The sequence below is a fragment of the Syngnathoides biaculeatus genome, chromosome 10 (assembly GCF_019802595.1).
Source record: "Syngnathoides biaculeatus isolate LvHL_M chromosome 10, ASM1980259v1, whole genome shotgun sequence".
Classification (NCBI taxonomy): domain Eukaryota; kingdom Metazoa; phylum Chordata; class Actinopteri; order Syngnathiformes; family Syngnathidae; genus Syngnathoides; species Syngnathoides biaculeatus.
Window position 1 is genome coordinate 3,857,435 of NC_084649.1, and position 26,592 is coordinate 3,884,026.

At 43.5% G+C, this 26,592-nt stretch overlaps 1 protein-coding gene across 3 annotated transcripts in view; it reads right to left on the minus strand.

Annotated features, from left to right (window-relative positions):
* The window catches only part of lrrn1 (leucine rich repeat neuronal 1), a 45,793-nt gene that overhangs the window by 15,113 nt on the left and 4,088 nt on the right, over positions 1–26,592 (minus strand). For all 3 annotated transcript variants that reach the window (XM_061831444.1, XM_061831443.1, XM_061831445.1), the window contains exon 3: positions 1,019–1,069. The gene's annotated coding sequence lies outside the window, so the exon portion shown is untranslated. The remainder of the gene's footprint in view (positions 1–1,018; positions 1,070–26,592) is intronic.

The following is a 26,592-nucleotide window of genomic DNA, read 5'->3' on the forward strand; positions in this document are numbered from 1 at the left end:
GTGCCCGAAGAAAGATTACTCTTTATTCAAACTCCACACAGGTGGGGCCGGAATCGAAACCGGGTCCTCAGAACTGTGAGGCCAACGCTTTTTACCAGATGATCCACCGTGCCACCTCCACTGTTCCATGTTTTCTCAATTTTTGGATAATAGTTCTCATCATGGTTTATTTGAAGCCTTTTTTTTTTTTAAATGGCTTTGTAAACCTTTCAAGACTGATGGATGTGTATGACTTTCTTATCTTAGCTGAAATTTCTTTTGTTTGAGGCATTTTCCGCGTTTCATGATGTTTTGGCTGACTTGTTCTATTTAATTTATTTCTTGGTTGAACATTTCTGGTGGTAGTCAGGCTTGGGTGTGATTTCTGAAAATGAACCCAAAAAAATGGATTAGCCACAGTTAATTCATAATTTAACAAAGCCCATTACCTGTCACACAAGGCCAGATAGCTTTCAATATTTTTCCTTGATAAGATCGCCATTTAAAACATTTTTTGTTTACGTGGTTTACCTTTTTCTGAATTTGTATTTGTCTGACGATGGTACACAATGTGGGGAAAGTATGCAAGAAGAGAAGAGGGAGCCAAATATTTTTTGGTGATGGCGCAAAGTTTTGGGCCAGTTATTATTCAGGCGCCAATGCACCATTCAATCTACCAGTGCCCCTGCTTTCACCCAAACTCAGTTGGGATAAGTTCCAGCTCACCTATGACCCAAATGATGACATCCTGTCATGCCCCTGGCATCCTCCTCAGGCTGGGCATGGTCAGCCAATTAGTCGGCACACACCTGCACCCCTTTTCGGCTGATTACACCCGGTACTTTTTACTTTTTACTATAGGACACGGGGGACAACTAGTCCTCCGCCAGATCGTTGATTCCCACGCCTCGTTCCCGCACTCCCTGTTCCCTCACCATCCTAGTAAGCCTGCCTCTTCTGATACTGCTGCTTTTCCTGACTGACTCGCTGATCATTGACCACGGACCGAATAAAGGCTTTCTGAACACTAGCTGCTTACCTCTGGAGTCGTGCATTTGGGTCCGCCCTCGAGCCTCGTCCGTGACACATCCTGTATGGAACAAGAATCGATATAGGTATATGCATTCATAAGTCTCCTTAAGAAGAAGAAAAAACACCTTTAATGTCATGAACATGCATGCATGAACACAAAATCTGAAGAGCAAGACCTTTGCTGCCCCCTGTTCGTCTGCCTCTCAAATTGCCTTTGTCTTGCTTTTTTTTTTTTTTTTTTTGGGGGACTAGCAAATATTTATTTATCAGTTTTCTGCTGAGCAAAGACTTTCCTCAATAATGTGCTGTCAGATGAAAACAGAACTTTATGTGATTGACTTTTGTCATTTGATCAAATGCTCTTGAATACAGAGTAGTTGGTGGGATACAGCTGAGTCATTAACCAAAGGTCAACAATGATTAATGCAAGAAAGATTTCATCTCCAGTTATTTTACCTGAAGCTGTGGAGGTGCAATTTTAAATACAAAATTACAGTGAGGACAAGCTGTGTGGAAAAAGGGATGTACAACTGCAGATCGTAATTAGGTCACATAAAACAAAGACATTTAAGTCAATCCCTATGGCAATCCCATATGGCATCTGAACAAAATGCAACAATCTAAAAGTGATACAACTTTAAGGCTGGGCACTGCATGTGCACTGAAAGTTGAAAAAGCTCTTAGCCATATTTTATTTTTGGGGGAATCGGGAGCAGTAGACATGGCATGAGTGCTGTGTTGTCCGTGAACCATGAACTGAGCTAATATTTTGATTGATAATCGCTGAAGGTGTAGTGGTTCACTCGCCTGATTTTAGTGTGTGCAGCGTGGGTTCACTTCCCTCTCAGTGACGGTGTCCATATGAGTCCTCCGACTGACTGACGATCAATTTAGTGTGTAGTCCGCCTTTCGCCTGAAGTCAGCTGGGATAGGCTCCAGCAGTACCGTGACACCTCCTGATGATAAAGCAGTTTGGAAAATGGATGGATAGATCTCTTTGTTGAACATACTGATTAGAATCGCTTCATGAATCGATTTGTTCTCAGTTTGCTTTAGTAGCCCTTCAAGAAACTTTTCCACTATGCTCACTAACGGGGTGGTGGGCTTCTTGGTTGTTTAGGTCTTGCTGCACAGCAGCTACGATCGTTTGTCAAAATAATTGCATGCCTTTATGTGAAAGCGGTCCTAGGTGCAAAAAAAAGTTGGGGGCCACTGCCTCAGAGAACTGTGGCAAATCAGCTGATTGTTTAGTCCCATACTGTATGTCTTTAAATTCATCCAGTGGGTAGGGAAAAAAATGAGCACCATACAATAAAACCTGGTACTCCTTTGAGAACCAGACCAAACTTTTTCAGTGCACCTCAAATTATGCAGTGTGCTGATGTACCATTATCAGTAGCTGATAAAACTACAAATCCACCACTCCAACTCTGTTGAGAATTTGGCTTTGGCTCAGTGGTTCCCTGGTTTGACTGAAAAAAATAAAATGGCAACGTTGTGCTCAACAAGCTGGCATGTTATAAATGAAGGTGGAATTACTTAAATTAGCCTGCAAATTAAAAACAGAGCTTAATCTCAAATGGCTTGACATATTTTCCAATTTACAGTAGATCCCTCACAAAAATATGTTGTGGTGTAATTTTGATGGGTGTGTAGTCATTCCAGAAACTCAAATATGAGTATTCAAACAATTAAGAAGTAGTTTTTTATATGTCCTCTATCTGATCAATAAAAACTTCAATACTATGAAACATATATGGCATGGTGTGATCCATAACTATCACCACAATAACAAATGTATTGTCAATGTTTTTTGTTTGTTGGTTTTTGTTTCATAAGGGCAGAATTTCTCATCTAGCACATGTATTGCATAGATCAATTTTGTAGGTGTTTCATGGCAACAATATGGATGCTAACGACGCAGGCTTATGTGATGAGGTCATGGGCGAAAAAACATGTATAGAGGCGCCCATTGGTATTAAAATGATTGCTTGGCAAAATCGCATTGGTGAAACTACAGATTAAATTCCTTCTGTTCGCCCTGTGTTTCGCATTCTCTCATTTCATGTGGCTTTAGTCAACCATTTAACAGATTTAACAGATTTAACAAAAGATGTTCTTTTACAGCCTCTCATCATGTTCATCATGACACAGTTACTATACGGCAATGACTAGCACCATTTCTTTATTCAGACATTTGAATTCAAGAGCATATGTACAATAATGAGCATGCCCTCCACAGATGAGAATTATGATTCTGTGTCTGAATGAGTCAGTTTTATTTGGAATATGCAAAGGAAAAGACTCAATAAGAGCGTTTTCTTGTATACTGTATTGTCTACAGTGTGCAACCATAACAGAGTAGCCATCTGCCTCCAGAGAAGACATCACAGGGCCCCTGAGAGTATGCAGCATTCACACCAGTGGAAAAGTGAATTTACACTATAACATGCACAAGAAGGCAGTCATTAAATATTAATAACATCTGCCTAGTAGCAAAACGCATGGGCTCTACGAGAAGCTCTTCATCTATTAGCTGCAAGAGAGGTCAGCTTTTCAGTCAAGTAGCCTCAGGGAAGATATAAACTACTGTTTTGGAGTGGTCTGTCAGTCTGTGAACTATTGTTATATACTGTATTGTGCTGTAATCTATAAATTCTTTTCTTGCAGTTGTATACATTTTATTTTGTGAAACTGACATGTGATTGAATCTATAGTTGAGAAATTGAACTCACATTCATTACTTAAATGAAAGTAGTCAGTTTAAATGTGAACATTACACAAAGAACTCTTTCCTTTTTCATAGCTCTATCTTCAGATAATAACGTGTTTTTTCACATCACATAATAAAGCAGATCCTGCAGGGATCTCGTTTGATGTGCAATCTGCGTCCGAGATGCACAAAAATGAACAGGGATGTATAAAGCGTGGTGAACCTACGTCTACAGATGCACAGTATTACTTACCCATGTACAGCATGTGTGTGTTGCTATAGTGCTTCAGCAAATCATTATCTAAAAGTCATTTTTATGTGTTGGCGGTAACCAATCAAAGGCAGACTAGGGTGGATTATCGTTCCATAAATACACTGGACACAATTGGGTTTTTTTCGGACTTGATAACTTTTCATTGTTGCGGTAACAGACGCTACGAGGCTCACGACGCAGCGGGCCGTTGGCGGAAAACATTTGGCTCCTTAGATACACACACGTGGGACACTTAAGGGAAAGTTAACAATTGATTGAATTTGCTAGTCTAAGCGCATAACTAGCTAGTCAAATAAGGAGTTAAACTACTCACTCTGGCTTGCTCAATCGTGATGACATGCAGTGGTCACTATGTGATGGACCGTTCAACCAACCACGAGAAATTCAAATTCGAAACACTTTATTTGTCCCCACAGGACAATAAAAAGGGCATAAAGAGTAGCATTTGGACATCAGATGCAGTAACAACAAAAGTTCGTTTTCATTGAAGAGTTCCAGGTTTTATTCTGGATTGACAGAACAAAACACATCTGGACACAAAAGCTACAAACCTTCATATGTTGGGGATGAATGCCTGTGTGCGCGACGTGGGATCAGGGACACGGCATGGGAGTGAACATGTTCTTTGGTTGCTGGGTAATGCAGTCCATTCATCCATCCATCCAACCATCCATCCATTTTCTTCGCTGCTTATCCTCACAAGGATCGTAGGAGAGCTGGAGCCTATTGCAGCTATCTTTTGGCTGGAGGTAGTGTACACCATGAATTGGTTGCCAGACAATCATGAGGCACATAGAGACAGAGGCAAATGTACTCCCAATCACACCTAAGGGCAATTTAGAGTCTCCAATTAATGCATGTTTTTGGAGTGCACGAGGATTCCAAAGTTCCCGGAGAAAACCCACTCGGGCACAGGAAGAACATGCAGACTCTACACAGGCAGGGCTGGGATTTGAACGCTGGTCGTCACAACTGTTAGGCCAATGATTTAACCAATGCACCACTGTGCCTTTGGGAAAATATATCGTACTAAAAGAATTGCAATCATGGCCAGGTCTAAACATATAATGACAGAAGGCAACATTAATGGATGACAAAAATATTATATAAATAGTATAAGACTACCTGTAATAAAAACCTGAGGTATAGTGAGAGTGCGAACAAGAACCGTGAGGTAGCAGAGGATTTCTGTATCAGTATTCCATGATGAATGAGCCATTCATTCATCCATCTGTCTTATACTGATTATTTGAGGTCGGATCGCGGGGGCAGTAGCTTTAGCAGAGACACCCAGACTTCCCTTTCCCCAGCCACTTCATGTAACTCTTACAGGGCGATCCTGAGGTGTTCCGAGGCCAGGTGAGAGACCTATTCTCTCTTTTGTGTTTTGTTGTCCCCTGGGTCTCGTTCTGGTGAAACATGGCTGGAACACCTCACCAAGGAAGCATCCGGGAGGTATGCCACGGCCTTTCATCTGACTCCTTTGAATGCGAAGGAGCAGCATCCATACTCTGGATGACCAAGCTTCTCTAAGCGAGAGCCCAGACACCCTGCAAAGGAAACTCATTAAGGCCGCTTGCATCCAATATCTTGTTCTTTTAGTCATGCATGATTGGTGAGGGTAGGAATGTACAGTAGATCGACCAATAAATAGAGTTTCGCCTTGCGACTAAGCTCCTTCTTTACCACAACTGACTGATACAAAGTCCGCATCACTGCAGATGGTCCACCGATCCGCATGTCGATCTCATGTTCTATTTTTCCCTTACTCCTGAACGAGACGCCAAGATACTTGAACTTTTCCACCTCAACTTAAGGCAGGCATCCCTGACCTGGAGAGGGTACGCCACCCTTTTCCGACTCAGGACTATGGTCTCAGATTTGGAGGTGCTGATTCTCATCTCAGTCGCTTCACACTTGGCTGTGAACTGCTCCAGTGAAAGTTGGAGATTACGCCTTAAAGAAGCCAACAGAACCACATCATCTGCAAAAAGCAGAGATGCAACTATGAGATCACCAAACCGGACCCACTCTATACCTCGACTGCACCTAGAATTTCTGTCCATAAAGGTTATGAACAGAATCAGTGACAAATGGCAGCCTTGGCCGAAACCAACCCTCACTGTAAATGAGTCTGACAAACTCTTGACACCGATCATACAGGGACAGAACATTGCGTAGCAGGGGGTTACTTCCATACGCTGGAAGCACCTCCACAGGACTCCCTGAGGAACACAGTCAAACACATTCTCCAAGTCCACAAAACACAAGTAGACTGGTTGGGCAAGCTCCCATGCACCCTTGAGGAATTGCAGAGGGTATAGAGCTGGTCCACCTGCCCAAGGCCAGGACGAAAACCACACAGAGCCTTTCATTCAGGACCCTCTTGGACCTGACCGGGGAGGCTGAGGAGTGTGATCACCTTGTCGTTGGAACATACCCTCCCCATTCTTAAAAAGGGGGAACACCACCCCAGTCTGCCAATCCAGAGGCACTGTCACCAATGTCCATTCAATGCTGCAGAGGCATGTCAACCAGGACAGCTCCATAACATCTAGAGCCTTTCGGCACTCCAGGCAAATCTCATCCACTCCTGGGCCATGTCATTGAGGAAACTTTTAACCACCTTGGTGACCTCAAACACATAAATAAAAAAATTCCACCTGAGAGAACCCAGTCTCTGATTCCTCATGGAAAGTCATATCGGTGGAATTGAGGAGGTCTTCGAAGTATATTCTCCACTGACTCACAACGTCTTGAGTTGAGCTCAGCAGCACCCCATCCTCACAAGACACAGTGTTGATGGTGCACTGCTTACACCTTCGAAGATGCTGGATGGTGGACCAGAATTTCCTCAAAGCATCCAGAAGTCTTTCTCTATGGCCTCACAAAACTCCTCCTGTCTGAGTTTTTACTTCAGCGACCACCAAAACTGCATTCTGCTTGACCTACCAGTCAAGTATACTCACAACTCCTCAGTGTCTCTCATCTTGGGCAACTCCAGAGTGGAAGAGAGTCCAACCCCTCTCAAGAGGACAGCTACCAGATCCCAGGCTGTGTGTGGAGCTGAGTCCAATTATATCTAGTCGGAACCTCTCAACATCACACACCAGGTTGTGCTCCTTCCCTGCCAGAGATAAGATGTTTCACATCCCTAGAGCCAGATTCTGTAGCCGGGGATCGGATTGTCAAGTTCCCTGCTCTCATCCACCGCCACAACTCACTGCACCCGACACCGATGGCCCCTCCCACAGGTGGTGAGCTCATAAAAAAGGGGACCTTACTCTTACTCTTTCAGGCTGTGCCCGGCCGGGCCCCATTGGTGCAGGCCACTAGGTAGGTAGACCCCTAACTCCAGGCTTGGTTCCAGAGAGAGGCCCGGTCACCCGTGTCCCAGCAAGGGAGAGCTCGATCCATTTTTGTTTTTCCTTATAGGAGCGACCCTAGTCAGGATAAGTGGTACAGAAAATGGATGGATAGAAGACTGCAAAAGACAGTCAAAGCTGCTGAAAAGATTGACAGTGTGCCCCTTCCCATCCTCGGGTACTTGGATGCTGCCCAAATGAGGACAAGAGCAGAAAAAAATCCTCTCAGACCCTTCACATACTGGCCACCAACTCTTCCAACTCCTTGCCTTGGGCAGGTGCTACTGAGCAACGCAAATCAAAACTAGCAGGCATTCCAACCGTTTCTTCCCCCTCAAAATTAAACAGCCAACCTAAAATTCAACTGCAACATGTTTTTTTTTTTGTCCTGAGTTTCTTGTCACATTCTGCTGGGCCAATTGTTATTATGTATCACACATTACCCATCCACTCACTGCAATACTCTCACCACGCTGCACCATCTGCACATCTGTTGTTGACCAATACTAGCCTTTCGAACCTGAGTAGCATCTGCACCACTTGCACAGTCGACTGAGGAATATCTGCAACACTTGCATAATGGACATTGTCCCAGATTATTGCACGACTAGTCACTTTAAAAGGCATACATTCTTTGAAGTCTTAATACCCTTTGCAGAATGGTCATTCCATTAAACTATTGCTCTGTTAGCCACTCTAACTCCTCTAAATACTTGAGGACTCTGCATCCTTTTTACAATTGTCCCCCACAAAATAAATAAAGTTCCATCATTGCCAGATTACTAGCAGCCTTTATTGCCCCGTGACTCTTATCGCAATGTCTTTATGTCTCAATTGACTGTTTGTTGTCGTCATGTATGTTGTACTAGACCGGCTCCAACTACCAGAGACAGATTCCTTATATGTTTCTGACATACTTGGCAAATAAAGATGATTCTGATATTACAGTTCAATGGGGCCTTTGTATAGTTTCACAGTGATAAAGGTCCCGTGATGGAAACCATAACTGCAGTGTGGTTCACAACACAAATAAATTTGCCATACCTGGCCAAAAGGGACATGAAGGGACAGCAATCTTTGTGTTGCACTGGCAGGTCATTTGAAAGAAGGGTCCTGTGATGTCAAAAGTAGACAGTTCGCCTTTGACACAGTAGCTCAATTTTTTTGTGTGAATTCCTTCTTTTATGTTGAGCAATGCTGCACCAAACAGCAGACAAATTGTCCCATCCCTTCTCTGCCATAAATGGTGGTATTCTTCATCTTTTTTCCGGGCTAATCTATTTAAAGTCAAAGAGCTCTTCTCAAGGAAAATTTTCTTATACTAGAGTCCCAAACAACACACTGTTTTGCATGCATTTTAATTTTATTCCTTTTTATCATCAACTTACAATCAAAATCTATCCATCCAGCAATTTTCTTAGCCGCTTATGCTCACAAGGGTCCCAGGAGTGCTGGAGCCTATACCAGCTAACATTGGGCAGGAGACGGGGTACACCCTGAACCGGTTGCCAGCCAATCACAGGGGAGATAGAGACAGACAACAGTTGCACTCACAATCACACCTAGGGGCAATATAGTCTCCAATTAATGCATTCTTTTGGGAGTGCCCAGAGAAAACCCACGCAGACATAGGGATAACATACAAACTCCACATAAGCGGGGCCGGGACTGAACCCGGGTCCTCAGAACTGTGAGGCCAACGCTTTACAGCTGCTCCACCGTGCCGCCTACTTTCAAAATACATCATAAAAAAATGCTTGAACTGTAATGATTTTTACATTGAACTGAAGTTTCTTAAAGTTTATGTTGTAAGATGTTTGTGATTCAAGCTACTTATTCTAAACAGTTTAATGATGACCAATGGAAAAAATAAACTAGAATGGGAGAATTTTGACCAGCGTGCACGTACTGAGGACCATTAGAGGCTCACTCTGCTAAAGTCTTGCTAGGTTGCTAAGTTCTTACATGAATTCACACACAATATAGGTAATGGCAGTTTAATCTCCATATTTTATGAGAATTTAGCCATATTTCTCCCCTAACATTTTAGTTCATTCCAAAGTTTTACATTTTAGGCAGTAATGTTTATTTTAGTGTAAATTACCACATTTTACATTTGCATTCCATTGCATGACAATTTTCACAGAAAAAGGATTCATTCTTAGAGGATGAAAGTATAAAATTACATGTCTAGACAACTGTATTTATAACAAAAAAGGTCTGCTGAAGTTACAATACACAATTTACTGAGACTAAATCATTTTTTCTGGCCAGATCTCACGCTAAAACGTTCCAAATCCATATAATCTCATAAGTGTGCATTGTATGAGAGTAATCCACTTGTAAACGAACAAAACTAGACCAAAAAAAAATGCCCTTTGCATGAGTTGATTTAAGGCTGTACCATTTTGCAATCATTCCAATAAATACTCTGTTACATCACACCAAATGGTCCTATTTTCAAAAGGGCAGTCGTGTAGATCAGGGGTGCTCAATGCGTGATCGCGAGGCAGTTTCGGGCGATCGCGATGGCGTGCCAAGAAAAATAAAGACATCAGCAGAATTTTTTTTTACTTGAGCTCACCACGCATGTGCAAACAATGACGGTACAGGAAAACATGCTGTCAGTGATTCCCCCCCCCCCCCCAACTCAGATAGTTACAAAAAATGTTTACAGTTAATTATGTTGTGAAATATTGGCTCATGTAGTTATGCAAGGCACACAAACATACATTTACACATAAAGAATCCTCAATATACTTTAAAATAAATGTTTTGCATTTTTGTAGTGGGTAGATCTTTGTGATATGGTCATTCTATTTCATCATTGGTCATTCAAAAAAAAATCGTGAGAGGCTGGATGCTTGAGAAGTCGATCTTGGGGTAAAAAAAAAAAAAATCTGGGCACCCCTGTTGTATTGTGTTTTGTATTTTTGTCATCATTCTATTTCATCATTGGTCATTCTAAAAAAAAAACGGAAAAAATGTCCCTGCCACTCCTCCCCTCCCCGTCGATCGTGAGAGACTGGATGATTTAGAAGTAGATCTTGGGGTAAAAAAGTCTGGGCACCCCTGGTGTAGACTATCTGAGCCATAGCTTTTTTTGTTTATATCCAGTGAACTGAGCATAAACACAATGGGGTATGATCTATTGTATACTGTACCAGTGAATTTGCGTATCTACATAACCCACATCAATCACTGTCAGCCATGGCAACATTGCAAGCGACCCCTGCAGCCTACAGTTAAGACTGAAGTTAATAATCAGCATAGACAATCTGTTTCCAATGAGCAAATGTGAAAGCATGCAGTAATATAGTACATACAGTAATGATTATCCCAATTTTTGATGATTATTAAAATACGGTTCTGAGCAACGGGGTTCAAATCCCGGTCCCGCCTGTGTGGAGTTTGCATGTTCATGGGTTTTCTTCGGAAACTCTGATTTCCTCCCACATCCCAAAATGATGCATTAATTGGAGACTCTAGATTGACCCTATGTGTGATTGTGAGTGTGACTGTTGTATGTCTCCATCCATCATCACCACATAGAACAGAGAAGGCATCCAGTGCATGTGCAATGGACCTTTCAAACCTGTCAATCACTCATACATTAATAGCCAATCAGATTACCGCATTGTTTTAACCCCTGGCTTGACACGCCCTGCCACCATATTGATCCACAAGCAATCCTGGTAGTCATTTGTGTGCGATTGGAAAAGTTAATGTTACGAAGAAAATGGTCCCCAGATGCGCGTGGGGAAGTGCAATTATGATGAAAGATATACTGCTAGGTTACAAGGGGCCCGGTTGATTCATTTTCCAAAGCCTAAAACACAGTTGACGAAGTGTCTACGATGGATTAAGACTTGCAGAAGAGCGCAGGTACAACTATGTGTGGATAATATCAACAAACACAAGGCTGTATGTTCGAAGGTAAGTGAGGGAGAAGTAACTTCTCTGAGTTTGATTCCATTTTTATCAGTGCTTTATACATTGCAGGAGAACAACTTTCACTTTGTTAATGTATAACTAACCTGCTGAATGAAGTGTGTAATGTTTTATGCCGGAGAGTTGGGTTAGTGAGACATAAATGTGAGATGTCATGCAAAAGAAATGTGTATTTGCTTATTTGTATCACATCAGACTTTTAAGACAGAGCACTGGGGTCGCTTACGAGCCAAGTGAAATGTTTTCATCTGTTGTTTAAAAGCACTTGTAGAAAATTTAACCTAACTCACTTATAAAGACCACAATGATATTACTCATAATCATTCCAAGTAAAAAGTACTCACCCTGCTTTACATGTGCAGTATAATTCCACTATTTTATCCTGTTGGATTTCAATATGAAGTTTGTGAGGCGTCAAACCTTTTTGCATCGATCGCCAACGTTTCTCTGTAACTCTGACATTGCGTCCTGCTCCATTCAAAATCTTAATTCCATGTACTTATCCTTGCGTGAAATAATTGAGACGTCTCTGTAGAACTCCCTTGGACAAGTCTGACGCATTTGGAAAAAAATAAAATACCGCAATATTATCTGTGATACACGATACAGATTCGGCTACAAACATGTTCAGTCGCCATTTTGGAAGCTTGTTTGAGATGGCAACTGGAGCTAAGGGGGCAGAGCTTAAGATTGCCAGTCAGAAAGTTCAATTTACTGGAACTTCACAGAGAAGTGCGAAACATGAAGATATCAAAGCATAGCAATATCTGTCACGTTCCATCGGAACGGGAGTAGGATCCAAATGCAGGACTCGGACGATGCAAGGTAGTTCAGGGAGAAACGTTTATTACATGCCGAGGTCGGGGATCGAGCAGGGAGTCCGGTGCAGCAGCGGTAGTTGGGACGTCGGGCGAAGAGAGCAGGTGAGCGGGCAGGCAGGAGTCGGTACACAGGAGAACGATCAAAGCAGACAGAAGTATCAAAGGAGTCAGGCTTACAAGGTTTGTCAGAGAACAGGCGAGGGTCGGTACACACGGGTTGTCGATCAGGGATACCGGAGCACACGAACGGGACATGAAGCTCAAGGATCTGGCGGCGGACTAGTTGTCCCCCGTGTGCTATAAGTACCGGGTGTACTCAGCCCAAACCAGGGTGCAGGTGTGTGCCGACTAATTGGCTGACCACACCCAGCCTGGGGAGGATGCCAGGAGCATGACAGTACCCTCCCCCCTCAACGGCCGGCTCCCAACGGCCCAGGAGCGTATGGATGGGCCGTGTAGAAGTCCTCGACGAGGGACGGGCCCTCAATGAAGCGCGAGGGGATCCAAGAGCGCTCCTCTGGCCCGTATCCCTCCCAATCCACCAGGTACTGGAACCCCCTCCCTCTGCAGCGGGATGACAGCAACTGGCGCACTGTGTACACCAGCCCGCCGCTCACCATGCGGGTGGGCTGGAGGGGTTAGCCGGAGGGGCCAACGGCGAAGGACGATCCGGGCGTAGTCTTCTGACGTGGAATGTAGGGTGCACCCTCATCGACCTGGGTAGTCTAAGTGATACAGTGACCGGGTTAATGATTTTGGTGATCGGGAACGGACCAACGAACCTGGGAGCGAGTTTGCGGGATTCCATCTGAAGCGGAAGATCCTTAGTGGAGACCCACATCCGCTGCCCCACCCTGAGTTCTGGTGCGGCTCTCCTCTTGCAGTCTGCTGTGGACTTGTAGATGTTGCCCATGCGCAGCAGCGTCCTCCGGGCCCCCTCCCAGGTCCGTTTGCAGCGCCGCACCACTGCCAGGGCCGACAGCACCGCGGAGTCTGTGGCCCGGGGGGGAAACAGAGAGGGGGGATAGCCGTGCACAACGTGGAGTGGAGCCATACCTGTTGAAGCGGAGGGCAGAGAGTTGTGGGCGTACTCTAACCATTTGAGGTGCTGGCTCAACGTGCTCTGGTCCCTGGACGCCCAGCATCGAAGCCCGGTCTCTAATTCCTGATTTACCCTCTCTGTTTGCCCGTTAGACTCCGGATGATGGCCCGAAGTTAGACTGGCCGAAGCCTCGATGAGGGTGCAGAATTCCTTCCAGAAGCGGGCGCTGAATTGCGGGCCTCTGTCTGAGACGATATCCTGGGGGAACCCGTGATAGCGGACGACCTCGTCCAATACCAGCTGGGATGTCTGCTTGGCTGACGGGATCTTCGGAAGTGACACGAAGTGAACCATCTTGGAGAATCGGTCCACCATAGACAGCACAACAGTGTTACCCTGAGAGAGCGGCAGGCCGGTGACGAAGTCCAACGCGATGTGTGACCACGGGCGGAAAGGGATGGACAGAGGCCGCAACTCTCTTACTGGTCGTAAACGGGACGATTTATTGGCTGCACATACCGGACAGGCATTGACGAAGTCCTTCACATCCTTGCTGAGGTTGGGCCACCAGAACCTCTGTTCGACCACTGAACGCGTTTTTGCCATACCCGGGTGGCAGACTGTCTTGTTGGTGTGGGCCCAGTTGACGACGTCTCCCCGCAGCGACTGAACGACGAAAAGGCGGTCCGACGGACAATCCGCGGGTGGTGGAGTCTCTCCCAGGGCTTCCTTCACCCGCGACTCGACCGCCCAGGTGAAGCCGGACACGAAGCACGCCTCTGGAAGAATAGGAGCGGCCTCTGATTCCGTGCACCCTCCCTCGTGGATCCGTGAGAGTGCGTCCGGCTTGCCGTTCTTGGAGCCTGGGCGGAAGGACAGAGTAAAGTGGAAGCGCCTGAAGAACAGGGCCCACCTGGCCTGGCGGGCGTTCAACCGCTTTGCGGACTTCAGGTACTCAAGGTTCTTGTGGTCAGTAAAGACCATGAACGGCACTTGCGAGCCCTCCAGCCAGTGCCGCCATTTCTCCAACGCAGTCTTGACCGCCAGAAGTTCCCTCAAACGGATTGGTGTACTTGTACCCATCGGGAGAAGACGCTTGGGTGCTGGAAACGCGGGGAGGTGAAACAAACTGACTGGGATGAAAGATCGGACGAGCAGATTCATAATCAGAATAATCGGAGTCGTACTGCGGCAGCCGGTCATACAAATCACGGTCCTCCTCATATTCCGAAAAGTCAGAGTCCAGAAGAATATGAGGAGCCGGACGGGTCCTGTTCGGGACGTATTCATACCTCGCTGGCGGAGCGTAAGACACAGAAGCGGAGGACGTCAAGGAACCTACCCGGATCGGACAGGCTTGGTCCTCCGGCAGACGGTCTACCTTGCGTCGGTCCCGGTCTTTCCTGCTGGGTCCTGTTTTGGCCAGATCGTTCGGTCACGTCCCATCGGAACGGGAGTAGGACCCAAATGCAGGACTCGGACGATGCAAGGTAGTTCAGGGAGAAACGTTTATTATATGCAGAGGTCGGGGATGGAGCAGGCAGTCCGGTGCAGCAGCGGTAGTTGGGACGTCAGGCGAAGAGAGCAGGTGAGCGGGCAGGCTGGAGTCGGTACACAGGAGAACGATCAAAGCAAACAGAAGTATCAAAGGAGTCAGGCTTACAAGGTTGGTCGGAGAACAGCCGAAGGTCGGTACACACGGGTTGTCGATCAGGGATACCGGAGCACACGAACGGGACATGAAGCTCAATGATCTGGCGGCGGACTAGTTGTCTCCCGTGTCCTATAAGTACCGGGTGTACTCAGCTCAAACCAGGGTGCAGGTGTGTGCCGACTAATTGGCTGACCACACACAGCCTGCGGAGGATGCCAGGAGCATGACAATATCCAGATGAATTTTCATCTATCTATCCATCCATTTTCTGGAGCCTATCCCAGCTGTCAGCAGCCAGGAGGCAGGGTACACCCTGAACTGGATGCCAGCCGATCGCAAGGCACATAGAGACAAACAGCCGCACTCATAATCACACCAAGCGGCAATTTAGTGTCCAATTAATCTTGCATGTTTTTGGGATGTGGGAGGAAACCGGAGTTCCTGGAGAAAATCCACGCAGGCACGCACAGGCGGGTCCGGGATTGAACACGGAGCCTCAGAACTGTGAGGCCAAAGCTTCCCAACTGAGCCACTGTGCCCCAGATGAATTAGTGCCAGGATTGGCCAACATAGCCTGACACTGCATTCTATCATCCAATTCTTTGGCCATTAAGCAGTAAATGCTTCACAAAAGGGGTGATTACACCTGCTGGTCCTCAGTCAGAAGTGTATAATAAAGCGCTTTTAAACACATTAGGGTGACATCAGCAAAAGAGGATTGTTTAAATGTTCCTCCCCCTCCCTCAGCTAGCAATTCAGGCAGATGGAGCTTAAAGGCAGACCTCATAGGGGTCCAATAGCAGAGTCCATGTACAGAGCAGAGGTCTGTCCGACAGAATAAATCTCCCCAGCAGCTTGTTATCCACGCAAAACTTTGGCACTGTGTTCACACCATTGGTAATCCAAATCAAAGCAACGCAAAGAAATGTATTTGTGTTGCACATTTCATACACAAGGTAACTCAATGTACTTTACTTGATTAAAAGCAATAAAATACACAAATAAAAACATTTGAAAAAGTACAATTCCAAGTACAATTGTTTTTAGTGCAAGAAATATCACTGAAAATTGGAAGTACTCCAAAATGCACGAGTAAAGAGTTTTTAATCTTGATTTTAAAACACTTGGACTTGGGCTAACGTCACCTCTGTTGGCAACTTATTCCATTTGTGTGCAGCACAATGCTGCTCAAAAATGTTGCTTCACCACGGTGATTTATAGACTATTAGCAGCACTTTAAAATCTATTCTAAAACTGACTGGAAACCAATGTAAATACAAAGTCTACTTGAGATAAAAGTATGGATGATCTTTAGCTGGTCTGCTTGACACATTCAAGCCTTCACTCTATATTTGTTCTTGAGATGGTAAAAGGCAGTTTTAGTAATTGATTTGATATGACTGTTGAAGGTCAGGTGAGAATTTATCAGAACATCACGGTTTCTAACTTTGTCTTTGGTTTTTAAAGATAGTGAGTCCAGGTATTTACAAACAGCAATCCTTTTTTCTTTCTTGCCAAAAACTTGGGGCCTTGTTCACAAGAAAGGGGAGAATGAAACGGGAGATCAAGAGCCGGATCAGTGCAGCGTGTGGAGTGATGCAGACTTTGTATTGGTCTGTTGCGGTAAAGAGGGAGCTACTGTAAGTTGAAAGACGAATTACATTTGGTCTACATTTCTACCCTCACCTTCGGTCACGACCTGTGTGTTGTGACCAAAAGAACAAGTTACTGGATACAAGCGGCCGAAACGTTTTTCCGCCACAGGGTGTCCAAGCTCTCCCTTAGAGATAGGGTGAGAAGCTTGTCATCCGGGAGGGGCTCTGTGTCAAGCCACTGCTCCTCCGTATTGAGAGGTGCCAGATGAGGTGACTGTGGCATCTGATTCGGACGCCTAGCTGGTGAGCTGTTCTGGGCATGTCCCATCTGAAAGAGAGCCTGGGGAGGAATCAGGACACGCTGGAGAAACTATGTCTCTCAGCTGGCCTGGGAATGCCTCGGGTCCCCCCCGGAAGACCTGGATGAAAGAGCTGGGGAAAGGGAAATCTGGACATCCCTGCTAAAGCTACTGCCCCCGTGACCCGACATTGAAAAGCAGAAGAAGATGGATGGATGGATGGATGGATGGATGGATGGATGGATGGATGGATGGATGGATGGATGGATGGATGGATGGATGGATGGATGGATGGATAATAGCCTTCATGTAACCAGTCAACACTGATGATCAGGAAACTTCGATTTATTTTGCCAATTTGTTATGGCGAGTTCTACTGAATAATAATTATAAAGTATAATTTAAATCTAATTGTCACCTTGCATCCAAAATGTGAAAGTAATGTCATGTTTAGCTCAGTTAGGATTTCCCCTAATAAAAAAAATAAAAAAAGATGAGTGTATGAGGCGTGTGAATCTGAATGCAGCATGCTGGCAGATGGAGCATCTGTCATCCATATGCATGAGGCAGGCGAGTGTCATTTTATCACTTTGACACTCACGCTGGGTCTGTGACCTTGGACTTAATGGCAGAGAATGGAACCACTGTGATATGTTGTGTTAAGACTTTATTGTTGAGCTGTGAAAATCGTTGTGCCTTATGGCTTGCAGGACTTAACTGAAACAGTGCCGGAATGCGTGTCTGTGCCCCAACACCTGGTAGCATGCATTATATCTTAATAAATGATGAATGTAGTCGGGCAAGACTTGTGACAAAGTTGGTTCCATTTCCATTTTCCAACAAATGCTTTAGGAAAAAAAAAAGCTTTCAGTGGTACAGTCATAGTCATACTTTGAATTTAATTGATTTTTTCTTCTTTCCATAAGCTAGACGGCGGGATTTGCAATGTAGACAATGGGAAAAGCAACAACTGTATCTACCTTTTACATGGTTCCACAACAAAAAACAAACAAACAAAAAAAAAAGCGCACACACACACACTGAAAATAGCACTCCTCTAAATCCAAATGAACATTTCTTTGCACTTGTTATCCCCATGCTTGCAGTGTTATTTTCAGGGGAGAGTAGAATAGAATAATTCTTTTTTTGTCCACCGAGATGGAAAATGGTCTTTGGCTAACCAACAAAAAAGACAGAGCACTAAAATACAGATATTGGCATATATTTAAAAAAAAAAAAAAAAAAGAAAAAAAAAAGAAAACAGAACACTTTAAAAATGGAAATAAGACATTGTGAATAATAGAAGAGCTCAAGATCTCGCAAAAGAATTAGTTGACCAAGCCTTTAAGTGGTCAATTAGTGTCCAAAATGTAACGCAGCTGTGTGACAGCTGTCAGGGGTGGCACCGCCCAGGGCAGTGGCCTGGCCATGCCCCCCACAAGTTACGCTTTCTTAGTTACGTGACGTCACATACTAAGAATGCGTAACTTGATTGGCTGGGTGTTGGTTCTGACCTGAAGTAATCCTGCCTTCTTAACACTGAATAGACACTTTTCACGGGACGTCATGAGTCACATGACTTTTGTTTACGACGCCTACTGGACAGCAAAACTACAGTACAACTCGTGTTTTTTTGTGTGATCTTTTTGTGAATATTGACTTGGTTGTCTTACGGCCTTTTCCTCATGGTATTGCATTGTGTGACTTTTGGTTGTAAGAACAGGCAGAAAAAGGGGTCTGACACTTCAGGTATTGTTTACCTTATGCTGGGCATTCAGCTAATCTACTGTGGTATTCTCCACATTTGTTACATTTCTTTACGGAGGTCTTTGGGCTATCAATATGCCTACTAGTACCCGCAGTGAAACTTTGCTTTCCAGGTTTGCGGTGGATAATGTGAACCTCGTGGGTGTCGCTAGCCATAGTCTTTAGCTGCACTTTTGCTAACTCGTGGGAGTGGGCTATACCAATTCCTTTTTTTTCGAGCATGCGCTCTGGCCCCTGGCTGAGTAACTTTTCGCGCACACTCGGTGAGTTGGTAGCGAAAAGTATGCGGTCTCTGACCATCTCATCGGTGTTTGTGTAGTTACAGTCTTTAACTAACATCTTGAGGTCTGCCACAAAGTGCTCACATGACTCACAGTTACCTTGCGCCTTCTCGGGAGACTTATATCTAGCAAATACTGAGTTTACTTTCGGAGTGACGTAATGAGAGAATTTTTGTAATACGTATTTAGAAACTGCACTTTTGCGGTCGCGTGAACATGAGTTCGGCGTGTTGCTTGAATCTCCGGCACGCATCTGGTAAATTGGATGAGTTGGAACACCGAACGCCTCCTCATTGTCTTGTTTATTTTTTTTTCCTGTGAGTTTTTTTTTTTTTCGTGAATCTTTTTTTTTTCCGTGAGTCCATAGTTATACTACCGTCACTCTGACACCATGTTATGATCTTGCTGTCGTGTTATTGAATAGCATAAACGTGAGTCCAACTGTACTTTTTAACGTGGGTGATATTTATCTCGTTCCTCAATTGCCTCTGGTTACAGTGTTTGTTTGTCAAAGGACTTTCAAGATAAAAGACATGATAATCGTAGCTAAAACATTACAGTATACACTTATCGCTTCCTAGCCATGATATGTATACACAATCTTGCCGTCCAAAATGGCGTTGTAAACAAAAACACGTGGTCGGCGGGACATCCATGAACAGTATCTATTGTAGTCAGATGAATGCAGACAGTGAATCGTCGCCAGTTGATTCTCAGGAGAGTGAAAATATTGCAGCTTTATTACAGTTATTGAAAATGTGATCACTGAAATAATAATGTGAATTTTACAATGGAAAATTTTCAGTGGCATTTTAAATTAAAATCCTGGTGGCACATCCATACACTTCCATATCCATCCATCCATCCATCCATCCATCCATCCATCCATCCATCCATCCATCCATCCTTTATTTCCATACATTTTCTGAGCCGCTTACCCTCACAAGGGTCGCAAGAGCGCTGACGCCTATCCCAGCAATCATTGAGCAGGAGGCAGGGTCCACCCTGAACTGGTTGCTAGCCAAACGCAGGGCACATGGAGACAGGCAACAGTCCCACTCACAAACACATTTTGGGGCATGTTTTTGGGATGTGGAAGGAAACCGGATTTCCCGGAGAAAACCCATGCAGGCATGTGGAGAACATGCAAACTCCACACAAGCGCGGCTGGAATTTGAACCCCAGTCCTCAGAACTGTGAGGCCAATGCTCTAAAGCTGTTCCACCATGTCGCTGACAAAATACAGTGGTTTGAAAATGTTTGCATTGCTTGTTTACATCCAGTGTCCCGGTCATTTTCACTTCCCGTGTAGTTTAGACTTCAGGGGACTTGTGTTAAGTTACAATGCTCAATCAATCATATAAATTTTAAAGGTTGAGATCTTAACTTATTTTAAAGCCAATATTGCCATATGGCTTCTTTTTAAAGCCTCTCTCAAATACTATTCATGACCACATTGATAGGTTTAGTTACAAGTCAGTGAAATGTTTTTATACTGCCCGTGAACCAAAAGATGATTTTGCACACTATTGCTTTGTCTCCCTGTCATTTTTTATTAAAATATAAAAGCAAGCTTTTAAACTCGAGTAATGGTGTTGTCTAATACATGCCACTGAAAGTTTAATGGTTTACATCAGCAATTCTCAACTGGTGGGTCGGGACCCAAAAGTGGGTCACGCAGCCTTTTTGGGTGGGTTGCAGCAATGTAGTAGAGCCGTAAATGGATGACTTGATGATCAGGATTCTGCAATTGGTTGGCATCTGGTTCAGGGTGTACACTGCCTCTCGCCTGAAGCTAGGTGGAATAGGCTCCAGCACACCCGCAACAATAAAGCAAAGCAAAGCAAATATATGTATATAGAGCATTTAGTAAGTAACTGTATGTGCTTTTCATGAATAAAAGCATTCAAATCCAAAGAAATAAAACATTTGAAAATAAAAAGTGAAATTTAAACATCTTACAGAGCAAGAAATATCACTGAAAAGTGGAAGTACTCTAAAACGCAAAAGAGTTTTTAACCTGGATTTGAAAACATTCACACTTGGGGCTGACCTCACTTATTCGATTTGTGTGCAGCATAATAGCGAAATGCTGCTTCACCATGTTTGCTTTGGACTCTGCGCTCCACTATTTGACCTGAGTCAGTTGATCTCAGAGCCCTATTGAGTTTGTATCCTATTAGCATTTCTTTCATGCATTCAGTACCTAAACCATTTAGTGATTTATAGACCAGTTGCAGAACTTTAAAATGTATTATAAATCTGACAAAGCCAATTTAAATACTTTAGAATTGGAGTTATATACTCTGACCACTTTGTTCTGGTCACAACACAAGCTTCAGCATTCTGAATGAGCTCCAGCTTGGGTTGTGTGTTTAATGGTCTTTTTGGGGAGTGCAGTCAGAAGACCATTACAGTAGTGAAGTCTACATGAGATAAAAGCCTGGATGAGCTTTAGCTGGTCTACTTGACACGTACAAGCCTTCACTCTAGATATGTTCTTCATGAGTTAAAAGGCGTTTTTTGTGATTGATTTGACTGTTGAAAGTCATTTCAGAATCTATCAGAAGACCAAGGTTTCGAACTTGGTCTTTGCTTTTTAAAGATAGCGAGTCCAGGTATTTACTCACAGTAATTCTCTTTTCTTTATTGGGAAAAGCATTTACAGTATCTTAGTTTTGTTGTAGTTTAGTTGAAGGAAATTTTAGTTCAGATAATCAAAAAGAAGAAGCAATCAAATAAACAAAGTCAGAGATGACACGCTGTGGCGACCCCGAAAGGGACAAGCCGAAAGAAACTTGCTTTTTAGTACGTAAGATACACAATTCACATACTACTTAATCTATGTTAAAGCTAAGGTCAAATGAAAGCAATCACAATAAACACACTCAGCACATAAGGTACACAAATCACATACTACCTGTGTTAAAAATATAAAAGGTATGGCGATTTAAAGGATACGTGGATGGAAGGGATTCAAACCACAATGGCCCTCACTCTCGTAGTTGACGGTTGAGTCCACGATTGATGTCTGTTCCTCGTTGTATACACTACATAGGTAATGTTGTTAGCGCGCTAGGCTAACTTGGGCCGAGAAGCTTCAATGCAAACAATACGACACCAATTTGGGTACTAAGAAGTACTAAAATAAGACTTGTTAAATTTCCTGTAAGTCCTCACGGCCCTCATCATACAAGTTATGAAGTTACTTACGTTCAATGTTTCTTAAACATCCACGAATTGATCACAAACGCGTCTCGTTGTTATCAAGCTAAGCTAAGGAATACTGGGCCGATAAGCAAATTTAAGTTGACGTTTCCACTCACCCAACTTCTTATGAGTACTCAATTTCCTCATTGTATACGATACATAGGTTTTGCAGGATGTGTAGATACTACCGTTTGATGTTTTCCTCCTCAGTAAATATTAGGAAACAGACGCTTTTGTTGTTAGCAGTCTAAGCTAGGCTAACTTGGGTCGAGCAGCTTCGGCGCAAACGATACAGCCCCAATTTGGGTACTAAGGTTGAACAGATGGTTATAATCTATATGTTTTTGTTTATTTATTTGGCGCATAACAGTTCTGCCATACTGACAGCATCATTTATGATATAAAAAAGCATTAATCACTTTTGGGTTTGAAGAAAGAAACTCATTGTTTGAAAATATTCTTGTTCTTAGACTGGATTTATAAACATCAAAACTAAAATAAGTGACATCAACAATCATTCATATGCGGTAACCATTCATCCATCCATTATAATTCTAATTTGCATTGTTTTGCCGTGGAGAAATCGATGTATTAATAGTCATATCAATTCCTTTTAATGGTTCACTCGCTTACTCTTAAAGTATTGATTACAATTTCCACATGTAATTTAATTTTTAATATGGAAGGAACCCGAAATACCCAGAGAAACTCATCCAAGCGTGGGGAGAGCATGCATAGCCTCTACAGGATGCAATTCAGTTGTCTATATGATCTATGAAAACCACGAGGGATTGTTGGACAGATTGTTCTGGTGTTTTCTCTCAGGGCCCAATTAAAAAGCTTTCCTTTTGCCAGCACCACACTACAAGTTTGAATGTGTTGAATCACATTGCTGACACAGAGGCTTGAAGCTGTTTCCACTTTTAAAGAGAAAGAACGTAGATACTTTTCAGTTTAAAAAGATGAAAAGTATTTCCATCCCAATTAAATGGAACAATAGGACAAATTTACTGCATCATACCTCTGGCCAACTCAAGTCCAAATAGGTGGCTGTCCTGCAAAACCTAATACTGTATGTAGCTGTTAATATAAGGAACTGTGTACCATTGATTTTCTGAGATTTGAAAAATGATTATACAAATGAATGATTTGGTAAAGTTAGATTAGCAGACAAGTGCATATGCTGATTGGTTCAAGAGGACTTTGAATCCACTTGATTCCTGATTTAACTACTCTGAAATCTTGACATGCATCATCATTGCAGTTGCCTGGCAGCACTCAACCAGGAGTGAACGATGCAGGAAGAAAGTAAGAATGGCTAACGTCACTGTCAGGTTTAAAAGCTTGACTCTCTATTAAAAGAAAGCGAACAGACAAGGCTTCAAGTTTTACTTGCTGCAATTTTTCTGGGATGCCATGAGAAGGAATAATATATTTACACAAGAACTTTGCCACAGTAATAGCATCAGCACTTGTACATGGAAAAATCTCCACCCATTTAGATAAGGGGCAGATCAATACTAAACTACATTTGTAATGCTGTTTAACTCAAATAAAATTAATGTGTAAAAACTGGAAAGGCTGACTACCTTGGGGAAACTGCCCACTCTTAGGTCTGCAGTTCCCTTGAGTATTGTGTTTGTAGCAATTAAGATATGATCTACAAATTTTTTTTTGAGTAAGAATTGAATCCAAAGGTGCGAAAATGTCTGTATAATATCTACCATTACCATCCCTCCTTTTGAGACATGGCAAGGCCCGTGACTCAAAATTGTCAGTGTTTTAAACAGATTTTTTTATTTTTATTTTTTTTGGTAATACAGGTTTTCCCCTGATTATGTATATCAGTGGTCTCAAAAGTCCATTCACATCAGGGACGCTGAAGGCACATTCTGGCTGAGGCTGGGACGCAGCCTCAGCGCACATGCACACAATTTGTCATAACATGTCATTATTCAAGCCGCTTATCCTCACAAGAGTTGCAGGAAAGCTGGAGCCTATTCCAGCTAAATTCGGGCGAAAGGTGGACTACACCCTGAATTTGTTATCGACACCATCACTGAGCGGGAATCGATCCCATACTGCCCACACCAAAGGCAGACGTGTGTACCACTACCCCCTCAGTGTTACTAGTTGCACACAATTTAAAAGTTTTTTAAACACAAAATAAGATAAGCAAGAAAGCTGGTGTAAACAGGTTGTGAGCAAAACTAATAAAACTCTACATGGCAAAATCACTAATTTTCACTCAATGAAAAATGTTTCTCAGCTTGCATCAGGACTTGTCACTGTCACACCCCGAAAGCCACAACCCCACCTTGATTGGTAGGTTCACCAGCTCTGCACACAACACCGCAAAATGCCATTCATATAAAACTTCAGGGCCACACCATCATTTGACTTTCATAGTAAGTAAGGTGGGGGCCGCAAAACATCATCTCAGGCCCACAAATTGACCGTGGACCGCAAGTTTGAGACGACTAATGTATATTATGTTCGAATTCAGTTTTTTCTGTAAGCCATCACTGAGTTTCACTTTGAGGAGCATGTTTTGCACATCTTTTAGAACTGTTAAATCAATAGGAGGGTTGGGGGCTTGTGATTGTGTCACGATGTGTGTGCCATATTTTCCTGTTGCTGCCTCCTTGGCGCTTTTATCAGCGAATGTATTTCCCAGGGAAACAGCATTTTTTTTCTTTTTCTTTTTTTTCAAGATTTTCTTACAGCTCTCTTTCTGCCTCACTTTCTTTAGCCTGTTTTAAACTGTTGTAGCTGGTTTTAAGATAGCCACTTGTTGCATTACTCTCCTGCCTTTCTCTTTCTTGCCTATGGTAACAAACCTCTCGCCATCCTAAAATGTAAGTCTTAATCTTGGCTTTGCCTTACTTCTCTGTAACACTTGCCATCAATCTTTCTACCAACCTGCTGCATCCTTCAACTGTTAACTTGCCATTTAAGCCATGCCATTTTTCTTTTTTCTTCCCATTTCTTTAAGAAACATCATGCTGCTCGGTAAACATTATTTCATAAAGTTTACATCCCCTCCAGGGCAGACTTATTATTCCCGCTCACTATTATGTTTTTCTACATTTGTCCCGTACAGACTACTTGTCCTTTTTGGGACCCAAGTCCTAATCCACTACCTTGTGTACTTCAACCGGAGCACAGACTTCTGTTAGCACCGTTAGGTTTCCATCCGTGACCTATGATTTCACAAGTAATGGCATTCACACTTGCATTCACTCACTCACACATTTATGGATCCTAATAAATAACCTCTTTAAAGGTGGAGTAACCTTAAAACCTCCTTCTGGCGGAGTATCCTTCACTTCCCGGTTCATGCGTTGTCTGGACGCCAGTTGTTCGTGATCCCGTCAACCTTCGTCCACCGAGGGGAGATTGGACTCTGGCACCGGCCTGGCGGCGAATTCACGTCCCACCAGGGCTTTTCTTCAGGAAGAGCTAAATGCTCCTGGCTGTCGACAGACTTCGGTGTGTCTTCTCCCTCCTCGATGGGCGGTGGTGTGTTGGGATCCGGCTCGAAGGACCAAGATGTCAGGTTTAAAAGCTTGACTCTCTATTAAAAGAAGGTGAACAGACAAGGCTTCAAGTTTTACTTGCTACAAGGGGAGCGACAGGACTTCCCTGCTTCCAACCAACTCCAACTTGTGTCTCCTTGCAGCTTCTTTTTATTCAGTGAATCACATAATGAGTGTGTGTGTGAGTGTGTCACAACCATTGAAGGCTTGCGACACATAAACTAAGACGTGTCAGAATGTATGATTGTTTTCATCTGTTAGATTAATTGAATCAAGTTAGAGTGATTACATCAAGACAGTGAGTTCAAAGGTACAAGCTTGGTGGTGATGTGTAACCAACTACAGTTTGAACAAAATGAGAACATATGGATGATTATTTAACAGTCACTTTTGCCATTAATGTTCGAATGTTTAAATGATGTGATGCTCATCATTTGGATGTCCGGTAGAGTACCGGTAATTCAGTGCAGCACTAAGAAATCTCTGTGGAACATTTGGGGTGAACACACGTGCATTCGGGCTGACTGATGCAGACGAAGGAAACTTTGAAAGAGTCTTTGTTTTCCACTGTCAGACAAGATGGGAGTACACTCAGTCGAGGAGAATTTGAGGCCAAGTCAATTCTCACTGCAGCAGAGAGGGCACTGGAGTGTTGTTGATCACCTCCCCAAAGAACGTGTTTCATCATGCCTTTGGGTCTTTAACTTGTGGGCTGGTTGATTTTTCTCATGCTTCCTTGTTTTCATGTGAAAAAGTCTTATTAAAGGCCTCGCTGCCTCATCTGGAGGTTGCTTCATCCTTCAACCTATGAAGTGCTTAAATCGGTAAAAACTCGGCAAAGTTTTGTGTGATCCCACATCCATCCATTTTCTGAGCCGCTTATCCTCACGAGGGTCGCTGTCCAGCTGCCATCAGGCAGGAAGGAATCTCCAATGAATGCATGTTTTTGAGATGTGGGAGGAAACCGGAGTGCCTGGAGAAAACTCACGCAGGAACGGGGAGAATATGCAAACTCCACACAAGGGGGGCAGGGGCAGGGATTTGAACTCCAGCCCTCAGAACTGTGAGGC